Below are 6,000 nucleotides of genomic sequence, written 5' to 3'. Positions count from 1 at the left end.
TAAACTTTTGATTGAAGAAATAAACTAAGTATAAAACACCACAGTCCTCTTACGACCTCCATCTTAGTTGAGAGTTGCAAGAGAATGACTGGGTATGGCAGTGAGGGGAGGAGCTATATAGCAGCTCTGCTGTGGGTGATCCTCTTGCAACTTCCTGTTGGGAAGGAGAATATCCCACAAGTAATGGATGATCCGTGGACTGGATACACTTAACAAGAGAAATTAGAATTTGTGTTATCTGCACACAACTTTTTCTATTAGACCATTTTTTGTTAGGCAGTCACTCAAATAGTCACTCACAATAGTAGATATTTCACCAGGCAATACTTTTAGTTCTAATATTTTAACTTTCACTCCAGTTTTGTAATCAAAATACCTGACAAGCACAGTAAATCTATTTATGATTGGATAAATCAGTCAACACTGAAAGAAATGTAGCTTTTTCTAAATCAGAGCATGAGGCGCAAACATGCAAAATTATAGCTTCTGTTTTGGTACGTGCGCATGCAAATTTGGGCTCCAATGCTTTGATGTACAATCCATGGACCTAAAACTATGACAGTGTGAAAGTGTGTGATATGCGAAAGCACCCTCATTTGCAGCTAACTGCTCTTCCTTTTCACCAAATTTATCATGTCTAAAAAAAGTTGTTAAAGTGATGGTAAACTTAATTACTTATAGTTACAATATTTGTAATCATAACGTAAAAGAAAGGCATGTAAAACGCTTACATTTTTTAATAATTACCTTTTCATGTTTTCATATATTGCGCCGTTCCTCTGCCAATAATGGATACTCTTATTTCTTACTTCGCTGACGATTTAGGCTGTAGCCAATCGTATTGTTCCCCCTTTGGTGTCCAAAACCAGGGGCATTATTATTTACTTGCTGGATGCCAAAGGGGGCCTGATACGATTGGCTACAGCCTGAATTGTCAGTGAAGTAAGAAAGAGAGTATCATTTACGGGCAGAGGAACAGCGGAATATATAAATACATGAAATGGTAATTATTAAAAAAAAAATTGCTTTTACATGTCTTTCAAACTATAGGATGTGGGTGTTTTTGTGCGGGGAAAAAATATTAAGCAATATCCAAACATATGATATGAGGCCTGTTTCTCAAGATATTTATTTTGGGGGATGTTTATTCATAATCCTTAAGGAATAGGGTCAGGGCTTCAAAAGAGGCCCCTCTTCCTCAAGCTAAAAACTAACAAAACGGTGCTTTTAAGGTGGTCTGTGAAAACCCACTGGAACATCCTGCAATACTTGTTTCTTAGTTTTCTACTTTAAAGAGACACTGAACCCAAATTTTTTCTTTCATGATTCAGATAGAGCTTGAAATTTTAATCAACTTTCTAATTTACTCCTATTATCAAATTTTCTTCATTCTCTTGGTATCTTTATTTGAAATGCAAGAATGTAAGTTTAGATGCCGGCCTATTTTTGGTGAACAACCTGGGTTATCCTTGCCAATTGGTGGATACATTGATCCACCAATAAAAAAGAGCTGTCTAGAGTTCTGAACCAAAAAAATAAGCTTAGATGACTTCTTTTTCAAATAAAGATAGCAAGAGAATGAAGAAAATTTGATAATAGGAGTAAATTAGAAAGTTGCTTAAAATTGCATGCTCTATCTGAATCACAAAAGAAAAAAATTGGGTTCAGTGTCCCTTTAAGATGCCATATGTTTTTGGTGACAGTTTCAAGGGATTGTAATACAGTTTTATGCTGGTATCAAAGATAATAAAAATATACACACACTTTCTGCTGAGGATGATCTAGAGCTTAACATTTGGGGGTGCTAACAAAGCTATCAGATATAACTGTTATATAAACTATTCTCACCTTCCATATAGTTCCTTGTAAATTATATAAATACCAATTTTCAGTATTGCTTAAAACGTTAGTTATTCATTTGCTGTTGGGATGAGGAAGACAATGACTGTTTCACTATATAGATTTATCTAGATTACCAATAAATAAAACTTTTTTAAATAAAATCACTGTGTAATATTACCATGTTTCAACTCATTACTATTACACTATTTTTCACCATTAACTTCACTATTAACACTCTTTTTTTCTTTTCTTTCGACTAATTTTATCAGTTCTCTTTATCTTTTTTTTTTATATATAAACATGTTATACAAATCTTAAGAATGTTTTTGTGTTCGATTAAATGTGTGTTATGTAGATTAAATACACAAATACATTTAATCTGTAATTATCTATTTTTATGATCTTGCTAAAGAGATAAAAAAACAGCTGTTACCACCTTTCTCAGGTCCTCTATTTTCCTCTTTCCTCTCCTAGCTATACTATATGGCCACAAGTTTGTGTATCCCTGACCATCACACCTATATGAGCTTGTTGAACATTTTATTCCAAAACCATGGGCATTAATGTGGAGTTGCCCTCCTCCCTTTGCAGCTACAACAGCTGCAACTCTGGGAAGGCTTTCCACAAGATTTTTGAGTATTTGTGCGCTTCAGCCAAAAGTGCTTTTGTGAGGTCAGAAACTGATATTGCGCAAGAGTGTCTGGCTCACAATTAGTGTTCCAAAACATCCCAAAGGTGTTCAATGGAATTAAAGTCAGGGCTCTGTGCAGGCCACTTAAAGAAAAAAGGGACATGCTCTTATCTGTTACAGCATGTCATTTTATGACTATTGGCCCTGCTCTATTTTTTGTTTAACCCCTGAGTGGAACCCTCTGCTCCTCCAATCAGCAGCTCAAGTTGCACATCTGATTTGTGCGACTAGCACTGCTGATTGGATGAGCAGCGGGTTCTGGTCGGGACCAGCCGTGCACTGCAGGTCCCAAGTGGCACATCTACTGTGTTTAAAGCCTTTGTACAAGTTAAACACATAGTAAAGCAGGGTCAATAGTCAGGAAAAATGACATGCTCTAATCAGTAAGAGCATGCTATTTTACACTATTATGGACCTTTTAAGTTCCTCTACACCAAACTTGTCTTCATGGACCTTGTGCACAGGAGCATACTCAAACTGGATCAGGAAAGGGCCTTCTCCAAACTGTTGCACCAAATTGTCTAAAATGTCTGCATCCTGTTGCATTAAGATGACCCTTCACTGGAACTAAAAGGCCTAGTCAAACATTGAAAAACAGCCCCAGACCATTGTCGCTCCTTACAGTAGGCATTGTGCATTCTGGTAGGTAGTGTTCTCCTGGATCTTGCACACCCAGATTCTTCCATCAGACTGCCAGATAGTGAAGCATGATTCATCACTACAGAGTACAGTGGCAGCTTTATCCCACTCCAGCCAACGCTTGGCATTGTGCATATTGATGTAAGGCTTGAAAACTGCTGCTCGGCCTTTTTAAGCCAATTTCATGAAGCTTCCAATGCACATTTCTTATGCTGATGTTACAGAGGAAGTGTGGTGCTCTGTATTTAATGATGCAACAAATGATAGGCGGTTTTGCCATGCTACATGCTTTGTCCATCACTTCATGGCTGTGCTGTTGCTCCTAGATGCTTCCACTTCACATTAATAGAACTTACAGTTGACTGGAGTAGATCTAATAGAGCAAAAACATAATTTATGTAAGAACTTACCTGATAAATTCATTTCTTTCATATTAGCAAGAGTCCATGAGCTAGTGACGTATGGGATATACATTCCTACCAGGAGGGGCAAAGTTTCCCAAACCTTAAAATGCCTATAAATACACCCCTCACCACACCCACAATTCAGTTTAAAGAATAGCCAAGAAGTGGGGTGATAAGAAAAAAGTGCGAAAGCATATAAAATAAGGAATTGGAATAATTGTGCTTTATACAAAAAAATCATAACCACCACAAAAAAAGGGCGGGCCTCATGGACTCTTGCTAATATGAAAGAAATGAATTTATCAGGTAAGTTCTTACATAAATTATGTTTTCTTTCATGTAATTAGCAAGAGTCCATGAGCTAGTGACGTATGGGATAATGACTACCCAAGATGTGGATCTTTCCACACAAGAGTCACTAGAGAGGGAGGGATAAAATAAAGACAGCCAATTCCTGCTGAAAATAATCCACACCCAAAATAAAGTTTAATGAAAAACATAAGCAGAAGATTCAAACTGAAACCGCTGCCTGAAGTACTTTTCTACCAAAAACTGCTTCAGAAGAAGAAAATACAACAAAATGGTAGAATTTGTTAAAAGTATGCAAAGAGGACCAAGTTGCCGCTTTGCAAATCTGATCAACCGAAGCTTCATTCCTAAACGCCCAGGAAGTAGAAACTGACCTAGTAGAATGAGCTGTAATCCTATGAGGCGGAGTCTTACCCGACTCAACATAGGCAAGATGAATTAAAGATTTCAACCAAGATGCCAAAGAAATGGCAGAAGTTTTCTGGCCTTTCTAAAACCGGAAAAGATAACAAATAAACTAGAAGTCTTTCGGAAAGACTTAGTAGCTTCAACATAATATTTCAAAGCTCTAATAACATCCAAAGAATGCAACGATTTCTCCTTAGAATTCTTAGGATTAAGACATAATGAAGGAACCACAATGTCTCTACTAATGTTGTTGGAATTCACAACTTAGGTAAAAATTCAAAAGAAGTTCGCAACACCGCCTTATCCTGATGAAAAATCAGAAAAGGAGACTCACAAGAAAGAGCAGATAATTCAGAAACTCTTCTGGCAGAAGAGATGGCCAAAAGGAACAAAACTTTCCAAGAAAGTAATTTAATATCCAATGAATGCATAGGTTCAAATGGAGGAGCTTGAAGAGCCCCCAGAACCAAATTCAAACTCCAAGGAGGAGAAATTGACTTAATGACAGGCTTTATACGAACCAAAGCTTGTACAAAACAATGAATATCAGGAAGAATAGCAATCTTTCTGTGAAAAAGAACAGAAAGAGCAGAGATTTGACCTTTCAAGGAACTTGCGGACAAACCCTTATCTAAACCATCCTGAAGAAACTGTAATATTCTCGGTATTCTAAAAGAATGCCAAGAAAAATGATGAGAAAGACACCAAGAAATATAAGTCTTCCAGACTCTATAATATATCTCTCTGGATACAGATTTACGAGCCTGTAACATAGTATTAATCACAGAGTCAGAGAAACCTCTTTGACCAAGAATCAAGCGTTCAATCTCCATACCTTTAAATTTAAGGATTTCAGATCCTGATGGAAAAAAGGACCTTGAGACAAAAGGTCTGGTCTTAACGGAAGAGTCCACGGTTGGCAAGAGGCCATCCGGACAAGATCCGCATACCAAAACCTGTGAGGCCATGCCGGAGCTACCAGCAGAACAAACGAGCATTCCTTCAGAATCTTGGAGATTACTCTTGGAAGAAGAACTAGAGGCGGAAAGATATAGGCAGGATGATACTTCCAAGGAAGTGATAATGCATCCACTGCCTCCGCCTGAGGATCCCGGGATCTGGACAGATACCTGGGAAGTTTCTTGTTTAGATGAGAAGCCATCAGATCTATTTCTGGAAGTTCCCACATTTGAACAATCTGAAGAAATACCTCTGGGTGAAGAGACCATTCGCCCGGATGCAACGTTTGGCGACTGAGATAATCCGCTTTCCAATTGTCCATACCTGGGATATGAACCGCAGAGATTAGACAGGAGCTGGATTCTGCCCAAACCAAAATTCGAGATACTTCTTTCATAGCCAGAGGACTGTGAGTCCCTCCTTGATGATTGATGTATGCCACAGTTGTGACATTGTCTATCTGAAAACAAATGAACAACTCTCTCTTCAGAAGAGGCCAAGACTGAAGAGCTCTGAAAATTGCACGGAGTTCCAAAATATTGATCGGAAATCTCACCTCCTGAGATTCCCAAACCCCTTGTGCCGTCAGATACCCCCACACAGCTCCCCAACCTGTAAGACTTGCATCTGTTGAGATTATAGTCCAGGTCGGAAGAACAAAGAAGCCCCCTGAACTAAACGATGGTGATCTGTCCACCATGTCAGAGAGTGTTGTAAAATCGGTTTAAAGATATTAATTGAGATATC

This window comes from Bombina bombina, chromosome 4 (assembly GCF_027579735.1).
Source record: "Bombina bombina isolate aBomBom1 chromosome 4, aBomBom1.pri, whole genome shotgun sequence".
Taxonomy (NCBI): Eukaryota; Metazoa; Chordata; class Amphibia; order Anura; family Bombinatoridae; genus Bombina; species Bombina bombina.
The sequence above is the reverse complement of the archived record's forward strand: the minus strand, read 5'-3'. Positions refer to the sequence as shown.